Here is a 16,907-nt window from a genome sequence, read left to right as displayed (position 1 = left end):
CATTATTCACAGTAGTCAAGATATGAAAACAATCCAAATGTTTACAAACAGATAAATGGCTTAAAAAATATTGTATATACTGCCGGGAATGGTGGTTCATGCGTGTAATCCTAGCACTTTGGGAATTCGAAGTGGAATGATTACTTGAGCCCAGGAGTTTGAAACCAGCCTGGGCAACATAGTGAGACTCCATTTCTACAAAAAATTAAAAAATATATATTAGCTGGGTACGGTGGTGCATGCCTGTAGTCCCAGCTACTTGGGAGTCTGAGGCAGAAGAATTGCTTGAGCCTGGTAAGTTGAGGCTGCAGCAAATTACTATTGTTTCACTCTATTCCAACCTCACAGCAAGACCTTGTGTTGAAATAATAATAATAATAATGAATATAGCATATACATACAATGGAATGTTATTCAGCCTTTTTTAAAAAAAGGAAATATTGTAGTCCCAGCTAGTCGGAAGGCTGAGGCAGGAGAATGGCGTGAACCCGGGAGGCAGAGGTCCTAATGAGCCGAGATCGTGCCATTGCACTCCAGCCTGGGTGACAGAGCAAGACTTCATCTCAAAAATAAATAAATAAATAAATATTTTTTTTTAAAAAAAGGAAATATTGTCTTTCATTACAACATGAATTCATGTAACTGGTAGGACATTATGCTAAGTGAAATAGACCAGTTACATAAAAACAAAGACCACGTAATTCTGTTTATATAAGATGTCTAAAATAAACTCACAGAGCAGGGAATAGAAAGATGGTGACCAGGAGCCAAGGACAAGGAAAATGGGAAATTGTTACTCAATGGGTATAAAGTATCATTATGTGAGAAATACAAGTTCTACAAATCTGCTGTACAGCATACTAGCTATACTTAATACAGTATTTTGCACTTTAAAATGTTAAGGGGATAGGTCTATTTTAAGGGTTCATGCCACAAAACACATGCATACCCACATAAGGAAATTTTTAGAGGTGGTATACATGTTTAGTACTTTGATATCTTTAGTAATGTTATCATGGTGTATACATATATCCAAATTCATCAAAATATATACATAAAACATGCAATATTGTATATATTAATTATATCTCAGTTTATTTGGCTCAGAAAACAAAAAATCAAACTTTATGAAATTAGATATATTCATATATAGAGAAATATTTATATAATTAAATGCTTATTTTGGAAAAGAACAATCTCAAATCAAAATCTTAATATTTTTTATACAGAAAACAAACAGTAAAGTAAACCCAAAGCAAGAAAGGAAGACAATAATAAAAATAACAGAAATCAATGAAATTAAAAGCATAAAATAATAAATAAAAATCAATTAAACCAAATATTGCTGCTTTGAACATAAAAATAAAATTGATAAAACTTTAGCAATGCTAATGAGATGGATGGGAGAGACAGACAGAGAGAGAGAGAAAGAGAGAGAGAGAGAGAAAGAGAGAATGAAAGAGAGAAAGAGAGAAATTATCAATATTAAGAATGAAAAACAGAATACCACTCTAGATTCTCTAGATATCAAGAGGATTATAAAGGAATATTACACATGACTTCATGCCAATAAGTTTACTGAGGTAAAATAAACGAATTCCTTGAAAGACACAAACTACCAAAGTTACTCAAGAAAATATACAAAAGGAATAGCTTTGTAAATAGTAAGAAAACTGAAAAATTTAATTAAAACATCTTCACATAAACATATGTGCACACAGACGCATATCCACAAGCAGACCCTCAAATCATCATGCTGAAATGGTTTCACTGGTAAAATGTTATAAATATTTAGAGAATAAATAAAAATTTCTACATAAAACATTCCAGATAATAAAAGAGAAGGAATTATTAACATTAACCAACTCACTTTCCATAGTATTACTCTTTTTCTTTCAATTCTTCAGATTTTAAAATTTCTATATATATTCAAGTTCACTCTTTTTTTGATAATTCTAATGTAATGTTGAAACTTTTTATCTGATTTTTATTTTAGTTAATAAATTTTAATTTCTAGGATTTTCTTTTTTAAATTTCTGTTGACCTTCTTCATCAATAGTATATTATCCCTCAATTATTGAAAGTATTTTCTTTTAATACTTGAGAATATTTACACTAGCTGATTTGAATTCATCATCTGCTTAATCCAACATTTAAGCCACTGTGAGTCAATTCTGTTGACTGATTCTTCTGAGTTTGCATCTCACTTTCCTGTGTCATTGTGTGTTTAGCAATATTTAGTTGAAAACTGAGTATTTTATACAATACATTGTAGCAACTTTATATTCTGTCACATTTTTCTGTTAATTTTTAATTCTAGTAGATTAATAACTAGCATGGCTTCTCTCTGAAACTGTGTCTCCCTGTGGTATGTAGCAGCTGATTATCTCTACTCTAGTATGATGACTTGGAACAGTGGAATTTTTTAGCTTGGTCTTCATATATTTCCCTTGGTCTTCAAATAATTGGTGCTCAGCTAAAGATCTAAGCAGAGAGGCCGGGCGCGGTGGCTCAAGCCTGTAATCCCAGCACTTTGGGAGGCCGAGACGGGTGGATCACGAGGTCAGGAGATCGAGACCATCCTGGCTAACACGGTGAAACCCCGTCTCTACTAAAAAATACAAAAAACTAGCCGGGCGAGGTGGCGGGCGCCTGTAGTCCCAGCTACTCGGGAGGCTGAGGCAGGAGAATGGCGTAAACCCGGGAGGCGGAGCTTGCAGTGAGCTGAGATCCGGCCACAGCACTCCAGCCTGGGCGACAGAGCGAGACTCCGTCTCAAAAAAAAAAAAAAAAAAAAAAAAGATCTAAGCAGAGATGGAGAGTAAGCCTTCTTTTGGCTTCCATGCTTCTGAGGTTGTTCCTTTATTTTCAGAGTATTTCATTCATTCCCTTATAATCTGTACTCTGACATTTCAAAGCTACTCAGCATCACATTTTTGCTAACTGAGCTGTGACTGGTTGAGAATGTAGTCAGTTAAATGAAGCAACAAACTGACACACAAGCTTCCTGAAGCTCTCACTTTCATGAGTGAACTCTCTTTTGGTATCTACTTGCTTTTTTAATTTTTTAACTACTAAGACAGAGATCTCCTTTTTTGCATTCATAATTTAGCTTTGAGTCTCATATTTTGGGGAGACTGCACTGATTGGGTTCTCACAGTTTCTGTGGTTCTTGCACAGACCCTTTCATGCTTCTTTTCAAGCCCTGAATTCTGATTTTATTGCCTTTAGCAAGTAGTGCTATGACTTTTCCTGCCTGGTTTATCTTGGTTTTGGAAATTGAGTTGTGCCCTCAAACTAATAAACAAAAACTGTCAATAAATATCACATTCAGTTGCATTTTCATACTTAAATTATTCTACAACTTCTGTTGCATATTGGATACTTTCCAATGTCTTTTACTTTTTACTAGTTTTTATATTTGTTTTTGCACACTGATCACATTGCTATTTATCTCCTTTGGCATTACCAAAAGTCCTGTCTCTTTTTTTTTTTTCTTACAGACCATGTTTTCATACCTTCATTAAGGTATATTTCTGTCTAAGTCCATTTGTGCTACTCTAACAAAATACCACAGACTGGGTAACTTATAAAAAAAACAGAAAACGATTTCTCACAATTCTCAAGGATGAGAAGTCCAAGATCAAGGTGCTGACAGGTTCAATCCTCTGGTGAGGATTCCATTTCTGCTCTCAACATGGCACCGTGAACTCTGAATTCTCCTCAGGGGATAAAAACACTGTGTCCTCAAATGGTGAAAGGCAGAAGGCAAGCTGGCAAATTCGTGTGAAGCGCCTTTTATGAAAGCCCTAATCCTACTCACAAAAGGAGGAGTCCTCATGATCTAATCACCTCCTAAATGTGCCATCTCTTGGTACCATCACATTGGCATTAAGTTTCAGTGCCTGAGTTTTGGAGGAAAAATATTACTATAAAACTTATAGCAACTGATATAAAAATTCACATACATTATTTTAGGAATACATCTTGAGTTGTGACATATGCATGCATCCATAAAACTATCACTACAATCAAGCTAATAAACATTTAAAAACCTCAAAGTTGTGTCCCTTCTATATTTCTTTCCCCCATTCCTTGCCCTCCTATTCCAGGCAATTACTGTTCTGATTTCCATGACTACAGATTAATTTATATTTTCCAGAGTTTTACAGAAATTTAATAATGCAGTATGGACTATTTTATTTAATGTTTTTACCTCACTTATTTTGTGATATAGACACATGGATACTTTTATCATGAGTTTACACCTTTTTATTGTAGAATGGTTTTCCATTTTATGAATATAACATTATTTATCTATTCATTTACCTGTTGATTGGCATTTAATTTATTTCAATTTTGGGGTTACTATGAACAAATTATATGCAAATTTTCTTTAATGACATAGACTTTCATTTATCTTAGGTAAAAATCTAAGTGCAGAATGGCTGAGTCATATGGTTTTGTGTATGTTTAATATTTTAAGAATCTCCATATTGTTTTTGAAAGTAATTGTTTTAAATTCCAAGCTTTAGTGCATAAGTGTTCCAGTTGCTCTACATCTTTGCCAATACTCCTTTAAATTATCTTGATTAATTGGTGGTAATGGTATCACAGGAGTATCTGTATATCAAATTTTATCAAAATGCACACTTTAAATGTAATTTACATACTATAACAATCAATAAAAATGTGAAGACTACTTATTTCTATGAATTATAAAACCATTTTTTCTGTGAACTACATCTTTAAGTTTTTAAATAGAAGTATGCATTTATTTAATTTCTGCAATGTGTATGTGCTTTTCCCCCACACAGTAATTCACTGTTCGTTATAGGCTATACTAGATGAAAGAAAAATGTTTTCCTTACGTGGAATGCTCTGCATTTGCTTTTTTGTTTGTGTGTTTGTTTTGGACTACAATAAAATTGTGTATGTAATGAGAATAAGAGTCAGAAAATAATTTCTGAACTTCGCAAGCCTCTGATCCCTAACTCAAATCTCCTGCTGGGTTATGCCACGTTGTTGATCAACAAATCTTTTACAGGTTTGGTGTTAGATTTTGATACATGGAGAGGGTGAGGAGCATCTAAATACAATCTGCTGCCCCTGGATAGTTTACCTCCAGCCTTAGGCAGCATTTTACAGCTACTCAGTGAGTTACAAACAGCAAAGTTTAAGGGCACATTTTGCTATCCCCATAGGCAGCCAGAGAGCAAGAAAGATGAGCAACATCTGATGCTCACTACTTGGTTTTTCAATGCAAAATGTACTTGAATATCTATTGTAACAACCAGAAGGAGGGTGTGTTCCTGCCGATAGTTGACAAGGAATGTGTTGCACTGCTGGAGGCATTCTTATTCTAAGTGTCCAAGAAACAGTACACTGCCGAAGATGTTGGATTTGAAAGTAGGGAGCTTATGCTAGACATCTGGTAGGTGAATCTACAAGCAACAGTTTAGAAACTCTGCCATCAATAACACAGGCTATTTCATTCCATTTGGAACTCTTGTACTTTTAGAGTCATTCAAGCTGCAACATGATACCCTATTCAATGTATATGTACTCTGCAAATTAGAGCTTCACCATTATTTTCAAATATTTTATGTGATAGCTCTTAGAATTATTAGAAAAAATAACAGTATCACAATTGCAGTGAAAGAAAAAAATAAATTTGGGGATTCTTTAAATGTAAATTGTGTGACACACAGAATGGCTGTAAAAACGGCTTTAAACCTGTTACCATCTATTATGAAAAAATATGTTTTCTCAGTGGTAATTCTCAAAATGTTTGCAAGACTATTAACAAAAAGTTTATAAAAACAATTGTGTAAACCCACTTCAAGTAAAATAACATATAAAATTGTGTTAATGGCAGCAAATGTGTTTAATATAATTTTGAAAAATCTTTATCTGGATATTTCAAACAACTTTTATTTTGATAGCTATCTTAACACTTTACATTGATCACAGTAGTATAGAATCAGGAAAATTAATTGATTTAATCACATTTATTTGTCCCACATAGACATGCTCCATATAGATAATCACACATTCTCTATAATTTGTTACAGTTTGCCATCCATTTTCTATGGATGTAATGTGAAATTTGAGAAATACTATCCAAGCAAATGTAATACCAAATAATATCTCTTGAGATTATTTTTGTTACTTCCAGTCACCTGTGTGAAGATGATAATCTTCTGAATGTTCTCTTTAGCTGACATTGCTCATCTTAAAAATGCAGGACCTCTTTGACAGAAAGGTTGTATCCATTTCTCATTTAGAAATTACAAGATGACCCATCTAGAAAAGTAAGGAGGTGATCTGAAATATTGAGTTACTTTCCTCAAGTTTGAAATTGTTGGACATTCAATTAAATCATATTTTTTTCCTAAATAATGTAATATAGTTTGAATGTTTGTCACCTCCGAATCTCATGTTGAGATGTAATTCGTAATCTTGGATGTGGGGCCTAGTGAGAGATGATTGGATAATGGGGCAGATTCCTAATGAATGGCTTAGCACCAACCTCTTGGTGATAAGTGAGTTCTTGGCCAGTCAGTTCACATGAGATCTGGTTGTCTAAAAGAGTCTGGGACTGCCCCCTTCTCTCTCTTGCTCCTGTTTTAGCCATATAATGCACTGGCAGCTCCTTCACCTTCACCGTGATTGTAAGCTTCCCGAGGTACACGCAAGAAGCAGATGTCCCCACCGTGCTTCCTGTACAGCTTTCAGAGCCACGAGTAAAAACAAAACCCCCTTTCTTTAGAAATTACTCAGCCCCAGATATTTCTTTGTAGCAATACAAGAACAGACTAGCACACAATGGAAACATAGAGCCAAATATTAAAATGGATTTCTGAAATAGTAATAAGGAATAATTTTTTCGATATTAATATTTTCCTCCCTAAAAGTGTGTGCAGCTTGCTTCTTAAAAAAAAAAAAAGCACAGTTACACATATCTTGGTAAACTTCTCAGTTCCTTATCTTTGGTTCCATCTTCCTTCCCTATTTCTGTAAGGGTAATTCCATTCCTCCAGTTACTTAACTCAAGGTACTTAGTATCATATTGACTCGTCTATTTCCCTTATATTTATCAGAAAATGCGACTGATCAGAAAATACCAATAGCTCTACATTTGGAGCTATCTTGCCTGCTGCATTGCTAATATTCAGCACTCAGGTGTGATTATTTAGCTCTTGAATTACTGCAATAATCTTCCAACAGATTATCTTATGTCTTTTCTTATTCCTTACAGTCTATTCTCAACAACAACTAAAAAGCTAAGATCATAATGTGTAAATTTGTCATATCATTTTATTCTTTGTTCAAAATCCCACACTGTCTTCCATGTTACTAAGAGTAAAAACAAATTCCAAACTCCTAATAATGATTTCTTCTAGGCCAAGGAATGATATATCTTATTCTTTTAACCTTATGACATCTTTACTAATACACAAATTAGGTCACAATGTTTCAACTATTTGGAACTGTTAAAATTTCCAGCAAATACAAATAATACCCACATTAGGGGATTTGATTTATTATTCTCTTTGCCTAGAATATTCTATTCCCAGATATCCACTTACATTAGAACCTCTCCTCTTATAAATCTTGGTTCAGATGTCACCTTTTCACTGATTCTTATCAAGTTCTCAGCATTTCTGTTACTTTTGTGGCTATTAATACTTGTATAATAGAAACATAATTTATAAAAATATGATTTATTTTTATATGTATTTACTGTTTAATGTCTGTTACATTAAGAGGGAGACACTATGAAGAAAAATAGATTATTTGATTATTTTACTCATTGGTGGATTCCCTGCACATAGAAACATCTCTTACCTAGACAACCTACTGCATACGTTTCTTCTAAATAGATGAATAAATGCAGAGATGAATGATGCATTTTAGAAGGAAATGTGTCTTTCTAGCTCATTTAGTGATTTAACCAATGATCTGTTCAATTAGATTTCATTTAAGAGTCAGAAGAGGAATATGGAGGTAGCATTTCTTAAGTATATCTCTGGAATAGTCGAGTGAATTTTTCTTGTAATAATTAACTTTTCTCTGAAGAATCTCTGAAGAAAAATCACTAGAAATAGATATTTATACATATTTGGTCTTGTACGCAAAACTTAAACATGAAACGAGTAGAGTTTAGAGGAAAATGGATAATACAGAGTTCTGACTTAGCACACGATTTGACTAAACCCAATGGCATCGATCACAAGGATGTGGAACTATGAGAAAAAAAAAAAAAAAAAAAAAAACCTAAAATGACAATTTAATTTAATTTCTCTCCACTCAATGAAAGATAAGAAGGACTTTGCTAGAATAAGTAATTTATACTTCAAAAATATTTATTTTCTATAAGGCAATAATTGTTAGGCAGAGGTAGATTTTTAAAGTTCTAAATCTTATTTTACAAGAAGAAAATGTAATCAGGTGAGTTATTAGGATAAACATTTACATTCAAGGAGACTACTCAATAACTTCTTTTATTCCACATTTTGCCATGATACTATTACTACTTCTCTAAGAATGCTAGTTCCCTCGGAAATTGATGCCCTCACAATGGGCTTTTCAGAGAAATTTCTTTCAGCTGCTGTTTCTAGAAACAATTTTAGTCACTTCCTTCCTATAATTCTTTAGTCACAAATAGTTGAAGATTCTTAGAAACTTGATGTCTTTGCATTCATAGGAGGCAAAAAATAGCAACCTCTCAGTTCCTTTCTCCCCTCCAAACTGTGATGTAGTCACATCTAATTTGACCACTAGGAAAGTGACAACCTGAACAAACGGGTCACAGAGAATTGAGACTTTTTCTCTAATGGTACTAAGTGAGAATTGATGAAAGTCTTCTACATTTAATTGTTTAAAACTTATGCCTACCTAGAGGCACATACTATTATTCATTATTCAGTGATAAGGATATCTAGAGAGATTCTATAAATTAATGAAGTTTATATAATTAGAAGATTGGACAGTCAATATTCAGGCCCACGTTTCCCTGAGCCAGACAAAATGACTCTTCCCCTCCTGAGTGCATTATCTGCAATACTTGGATATAAATGAATATGTGGTCCTACCAGGCTATCATGTCTACCTTGTTTTTCCACATGAAGCTTATGCTATCAGTGTGCCCAATCACAAGTCAGGTTCATAGAAAAAAATTAAAACTTCATCTTTAATAGCTGTATAACTGAAAGACCATTAATTAGCTCTAGGAATTTTAATAAATTTGAGAGAGATTTTTCTTGAGAGCAGGTTAAATATTTTAAATTGTAGGCAAAGTAACTTATGTAGCAGTGTCGAAACTTCTGAATTAAAGACCCAATTAAAAATCTAGACAAAATAAAACGTTCCCATAGATAATCGCTAATTAGTATGTCATGAAAATTGTTACTTTATATGATTAACTGAAATACTAGGCAATTAAATAAAATTTTGAAATCGATAGACTCCAGGTAGTAGTGGTGAGGGGGGCTGCTGCAAAAAGTACCCATCTCAGCAAGCAGTCTCTGTCCAACACAGCCACAGCAGATACAGCCAGCACTTGTTCAGCCTTGGAAGCCTCTTCATCCTTATAGCTCTGAGATTCCCTTGCCCACTGAGAGATACCCTGTGGGATATAACCCACTCTGACCCCTAAGGCAGGACAAATAAGACCAATTGGGACTGACTAGTGAGAGTCACAGTCAGAGCCACTTAAACCAAGCAAACAAAAATAGCACTGCAAATGTTTGGAACTTAAATTGTCATTGAAAACAGTTCAAATAAGCAGGATAAACATGCATGCTAACCTAAATAGGATACCTGTCCAATATAATAAAAGATTTATATAGTGCCAAACGCTTCCTAATATAATAGGTAAGTGCCCAGGATATACTTGAAAATTCTTCATCATACCAAGAACCAAGAAAATCTCAACTGAATTAAGACAGGACAATTAACTGACATGAACACAGAAATTAAACAGTTGTTGAAATTTTCTGACAAGGGTTTTTAAGAAGTTATTATAAAAATGCTTCAACAATCGATTTTTGTAATTGATTTTCTTGAAACAAAAAAATCAGAAATTCAGAAATTCTGAGTAAATATTTTGAAGTTATAAAAATAGCTAAATAAAAATTATAAAACTAAAAACTAAATACCAGATACAATTTTCTAGAAGAACTCAAGATGAGAGTAGAGTTGACAGAGAATAGAATCAGGGAACTTGAGGACAGATCAACAGCATCCATCCATCTGACCAACCAAAAAACAGATAGAAAAAAAAAAAAAAAGACAGGAACATGTGAAAAACAACAACCAAGATTCAACATTTATATTATTTAACTTTCAGAATAGAGAAATACTGTAATGGTTAAATATTTTCTTTTTTTATTTTATTTTTATTTTTTTAGACAGAGTCTCACTCTGTTGCCCAGGTTGGAGTGCAGTGGCAGGATCTCGGCTCACTGCAACCTTTGCCACCGGGTTTCAAGCTATTCTCCTGCCTTGGCTTCTCGAGTAATTGGGCCTATAGGTGCACGTCACCATTCCCAGCTAAGTGTTTGTATTTTTTTTTTTTGTAGAAACGGGGTTTTGCCATGTTGGCCAGGCTGGTCTTGAACTCTTGAGCTCAAGGGATTCACCTGCCTCAGCCTCCCAAATGCTGCCTCCCAAATTACAGGCGTGAGCCATTGCACCTGGTCTGGTTAAGCATTTTCTAATTTGATGAAAAACACAAACCTACAGAGTTAAAAATCTGAACGTACCCCACACAGTTAACCCCCAAATAATGCCAAGAGATGATGTGTTACCTGTAAGACAGTACCAATTCTAGTAAGAGTAGTTTCTTCATCTGAAGCTGTAGAGGCCAGAAGAAAGCAGTGCAACATTTTTCAAGTGTTAAAATAACTTTTCAACTGTGAATTCTATAACTATCAAAACTATCTTTCAGAAATAAAAAGTAAATAAAAACATTCTCAGACAAAGGAAAATTAGATTGCTTTGTCAGTAGCATATACCTAAAAGAAAGTTTTCAAAACAGAAATGCAATAATAATAGAAATAATTTTGAAGCATCTGGAAGAAAAAAAGAGCAACAGAGCAGAAATATGTCTGCATAAAAGTAGTAACCTCTTCTCAGGAGTTCTATAAATTGTGTTTGATAATAATAATTAGATTATAACACTAGATGATACCCATCACAATAATACTTAAAAGTGGGGTCAGTAATTGAACTTAAATGGAAGTGACACTTTATTGAAAGTGGCAAAACGTCAAAACCATCAAACTGTAATTAATCATATATGTAAATCATACCCAGGGCGACCAGTAAAAAGAAAATATACAAAAAAATATAACGAGAAACACAAAAAAACCTGTTAAGTAACTCACAGGAAGGCAAGAAAGAAGAAGCAGTGGAAAAAGAATCAGAAGAAGCGAAAAACAAATAATGAGAGACACACTTAAGAGAAAAAAAAAATTCTGGTACAAAATTTGAAATCTAAAACTGAAATATTAGAAAATAAAACAATCTTTAGCCAAAACAATCTAAGAAAGAAAAACTTAGAGTTTTTAAAGGGTAAACAAAATAGAAGAAGGAAATATGCTACATTATTAAGGAAATACATTTTAATTGAAGACTTTTAAAAGTAAATCCAGGTAATGTATTTTGTATGTGGCTATAAATATTTGAATGAATACTGTATTTTCCCATTAGGAACTTTTTAAGCCTATTTAGAGTTGTAATATCATCCCTATATTCTAATTCTAGAATATTTTCCACACTCCCCCCCAAAAAAAAACAAAAACAAAAAATCTACGTACTCATTAGCAGTAACTCCTTATCATTGCCCTTTCCTCTCCACATACAACTACTTGTATGGTTATAGACTACCATTGCCTATAATAATCAATTGACTAATCAATTGCCTGGCATCATAGTCAATCATTAATCTACTTTCTCTGTACATATATAGATTTGCTTATTCTGGAGATTTTATATAAATCAAATCATACATTATACAATCTTTTATGACTGGCTTATTTTATTTAGAATAATGTTTTCAGGGTTCATCCATGATGCATCTTGTATTAATACTCTATTCTTCTTTTGGAATAATATTCCATTTATGAATATATGACATTTGGCAAATCCATTTATCAGTTGATGGATATTCGGGTGGCTTCTATTTTTGGCTACTATGAATAATATATGAACATTCATGTAAAAGTGTGTTTGTTTGTTTTTGGTGCATATATGCTTTTCTGTCTCTTGAATATACACCTAGGAAGAGATTCTGTGTTTAACATGTTGGTAACTGGCAAATTCTTTTCCCAAATGGCTGGAACATTTTATAATCCTACCATCAGCGCATGAGGGTTCCAATTACTCCACATTGTCTCCACAGCTTGTCTCCTTTTTTAATTATACACATCCTTGTAGAGTCCAGCCCTACTGGTTCCATGGGTTTTTTTCTCTTCACGTACAGAGATGAAATATCGTAGAAATAAAGACACAAGACAAAGAGATAAAAGAAAAGACAGCTGGACCCGGGGGACCACTACCACCAAGAGGCGGAGATCGGTAGTGGCCCCGAATGCCTGACCGCACTATTTATTGTATACAAGGCAAAAGGGGCAGAGTAATGAGTGTGAGTCATCTCCAATGATTGATAAGGTCACGTGAGTCATGTGTCCACCGGACAGGGGGTCTTTCCCTTTTGGGTAGTGGAGGCGGAGAGAGAGAGGACAGCTTACCTCATTATTTCTCCTATGCTCTTGTCAGAAAGATCAAAGACTTTAATACTTTTACTAATTCTGCCACTGCTATCTAGAAGGCGGAGCCAGGTGTACAGAGCGGAACGTGAAAGTGGACCAGGAAAGTGACCACCAAAGCGCAGCCTCACAGGGAGACCGTTTAGACCTCTGGATGGTGGGGGTGGGCTTCACTGACGTCAGGCCTTCCACAAGAGGTGGTGGAGCACAGTCTTCTCTAACTCCCAGGGGGAAAGGGAGACTCCCTTTCCCAGTCTGCTAAGTAACAGGTACCTTCCCAGGCACTGGCGCTGCCGCTAGAACAAGGAGCTCTCTCGTGGCCCTGTCCGGGCGTGACAGAGGGCTCACACTTGCCTTCTGGTCACTTCTCACCATGTCCCTTCAGCTCCTATCTCTGTATGGCTTGGTTTTTCCTAGGTTATAATTGTACAACAGAGATTATTATAATATTGAAATAAAGAGTAATGCTACAAACTAATGATAAATAGTATTCATATATAATCATATCTATATTCTATTTCTAGTATAACTATTCTTATTCTATGAATTTTCTTTATTATACTGGAACAGCTTGTGCCCTGGGTCTCTTGCCTTGGCATGTGGGTGGCTTGTCACCCACACATCCTAGTGATTATGATGTACTACTGTCATTTTCATTTTCATATTGACTATTTTTGTATTGCTTAAATGTACTTGACATAGGAGTGACATTTTGAAATAGAAGACTTTTTAAAACATGTTTATTAAAACAAGAAAGAAGGACTAGAAAGAATGATGCCAAAGGGAGAGAGCTGTATGGTTAATACTAAATTAGTACTCTTTTCAGGCTTAGGAAAATCCAATTACCCATCTTACTAAAGATACCATTTGCTTTCTTTTAGCCCATTCAGACATGTCAAGGGAATAAAACATTATTTTCATATATTTTCTCATAAAATGAACTCAAGTATATTAAATTATGAGATACATTATTTACACATAATAAACTAAAAGTCTAAAATAATATTACTGTATTTATTTTACAATTTTAGATTTCACTGGAAAACTTCATCCGAAGCAGATTTTCTCTATATTGTAATGTATTTCCAGAAGAGCTGAACACATATCCATCTCTATTAAATATAACTATTTAAAATTTTTTTCTGAACCCCCTAAAAAAACACTTAAGAAAGATGTTCTGCAAAAATCATCTGCAAAGTTCTCCAATTGAGGCGGCAATGGGGTCCACTCCTTCCAGGCCTTTGGTCCTAGACCATGTATTGTATTCCTTCGATTTTCAATTATCATCTATTTCTTGAGGTCGTTTTATGATACCCTATGTGCCATTTAAAATACTCAATCTTTCGTAAGCCTTCTAGATGTCATACGGTATTGTAATATTTCTGGATACAGCTAACTCTTCAATACTCATTTGCATGACTAAGATAACCAAGCAAGCTTGTAGCCTGCTGAGGCCTTTAAGGAAGTGTAGAGTTTTGGGAGATATATTGCATACTCAGAGCATGTGAATGCAGCACAGACACAGAAGGAACCTGAGCTTTAGTAAATTAGAGAAGAAAGATAAAAACTGGAAAATGCTGTTGAAAATTGCTAAATGATGTAAAGTAAGACCATAAAAATAGATATGAATTGCATCAGTGAAATTCCTATCTACATTTCTAACTGGACATTTATCAGGACTGATTTAAATTAGAATAATCTCTTCTCAAACTAAATATTGAATAGTCTTGTCTTGTTCATTTTCCAAAGTTAGCATTTGACTTGGCAAACATGATTATGTTACTCCACTGCTAAAACCATCAATTAGCTTCTACTTCCTGTAATCTACCTATCAAGCATATTTATTTGTTATGCCAGGCATTCATTTTGTGAATTGTGAAAAATGCAGTGTTTCAAAATGTGTGTACATCAAAGATCCTGCATGACCTTGCCAGTGTTTACTTCTCCATTTTAAGACTCTTTTTCTTTCAAACATTCCAAACTTTAGACCTTACATCGCAACTCTATCAAGAAATTGCATGGGGACTGGAGTCAAAGGGCCAGTTCTCCTCCTTCCATCCTTAATGCACAAGTAGTTTTTCTTGATCTTCACGTTACTCATTTCAATAAGAAAATTTTACTAGTCTTGTAGGCAATGACCTGTACCAACATAATTATTTAAAGTAATTTGTAGCATATGTCCAAGCAAAGAGCTGCAATTTAAATAAGGCTATTTTCAAAGGGGAGTTTGCTTTTCCTTTCCCTACATTTCAGGTATTAGTAAATCTTTTATTTTTCATATACTGATATAATATGCTTCATGTGTGCCTATATATTTGCATGTATACTGATAATCTATTAATCGCTGCACATTTTATATAGCTAAATATTTTTATTTTCAAAATTCTTTTGAAGCATTCCAGAAAATTGTGGAGCTCTACGAAGAAGATCAAGTATTTTCTTATTTTTGAAGACACTGCAGAAATAAATGAAACAGCATCTAGATAAGTGCAAAAGGATGATTACTATTAATATAAAAGCACAGCTTTCTGAATGATTTCCTGTTATGAGAAAAGAACACTTAGGAAAGTAATTGACAATTACTTATATGTTCATTTATTTAAAATATGTTTGAAGACGTAGTAAACTATTAACATATTAATATACTCTATTTCACTAATTAATACTCTTAGATATATATACATGATAATATATAATAATAAGTTACTCTTTAGCTTTTTGTCCATTTTGAGAGTTTTCTATTCTCAACTATACTCCCCAGGCTAGAGGGGAGATGATATTATTGGTAAATGGAAACTTTCAGAACCCTTTAAATCACACTAAGGAAGTAAGTGTCTACTCCAATCTCTTCCCATTTCAAAGTTGCGTAGGAGAAAAGAACACCCTTCTGTTAGGTCAAAAGGCTCATGTTAGGAGCTCTGTACTATAAAGCAAACAATTACTGAATCTCTGTAAGTTTAAATGCCAAAGATAAAAGGATGTACTAGACTTCTGAAATTCTGAAACGTTCCAAATATTTCATCACTAAAGAGGACAGAGCACTGGTGATATTACCATTCTAAATAACTCTTTTTTTTTTTTTTTTTTCCTGAGATGGAGTCTCACTGTGTAGCCCAGGCTGGAAATACAGCGGCGGGATTTTGGCTCAAGCAACCTCGGCCTCCTGGGTTCAAGCAATTCTCCTGCCTGAGCCTCCCAAGTAGCTGGGACTATAGGAGCCCACCACCACACAGGCTAATTTTTGTATTTTTGGTAGACACAGGGTTTCATCATGTTGACCAAGCTGGCCTCGAACTCCTGACCTCAGGTGATCCACCTGCCTCCACTTCCTATAAATACCTAATTCTAAATAAAATCAGAAGTTTTGAAAATAAAGCAGGCAACTTACTTATTAGACACAAACGTGGACCTTTACATAGTGAGAAAACAAAAGATATTCCAAATAATTCAAAAGGTTTAGAAGCACTGTACAATACATGAAATTTATGTTAGTAATGTGCTTTAGCTTAATTGATACATACTTTTAGCATTACATCTTAATGATCAGCTTTTAATTATAACCTTGGAATAAAGGTGATTGATAAGTTAATTGATAAAAGTTTTAAACATTGCCTTTCTTAAATTATGGTTAACAATATTGCACCTAGCATGTCGTTGTCACATAATCAATTTTGATGGACACAGGATTTATAATTCTATAATGAAATATATATTTTTTAAAAAGATGCTTCTATCAACCTACATTTGAATGACTTTCAAGTGCTTTACTCATAACACTAAATTAATGACATTAGTGTGATTTTCTCAGCAAGAAATCATCAAAGAAAGGCTTAAATGTAGGGGAAAAAAGGCTTTTATTCAAGCACACAACTTCAATAATGCAAGGGGAGTGTACCCAATTACCAGTAGGCAAATTGGTTTTTGTAGACATGTTCTATCATGGTCAAATTTTCTCCAGTGTGAATTTTCCGGCCAAAGATATCAAATATAGATATACACACATAGTGCCATTGTCTAATGAATTTCATAGGATTTGGTGACAGATGAAAAACACTTCTGTCACATGAAAGCAAGAGCTACATTCCTATCCATCATGAGTTTAAATATGTCATTGAATTTTTAGTTATGTTA

The 16,907-nt window shown here is 34.0% G+C and overlaps 1 long non-coding RNA gene across 1 annotated transcript in view; it reads left to right on the top strand.

Annotated features, from left to right (window-relative positions):
• The window catches only part of LOC112629701, a 112,831-nt gene extending 98,021 nt beyond the window's left edge, over positions 1 to 14,810 (top strand). The window contains exon 4 of the long non-coding RNA XR_003120742.1: positions 14,634 to 14,810. This is a non-coding gene — a long non-coding RNA (uncharacterized LOC112629701). The remainder of the gene's footprint in view (positions 1 to 14,633) is intronic.
• Positions 14,811 to 16,907: the final 2,097 nt, after the last annotated feature.

This window comes from Theropithecus gelada, chromosome 8, assembly GCF_003255815.1.
Source record: "Theropithecus gelada isolate Dixy chromosome 8, Tgel_1.0, whole genome shotgun sequence".
NCBI lineage: Eukaryota > Metazoa > Chordata > Mammalia > Primates > Cercopithecidae > Theropithecus > Theropithecus gelada.
This window is presented reverse-complemented; position numbering and strand designations above follow the sequence as displayed.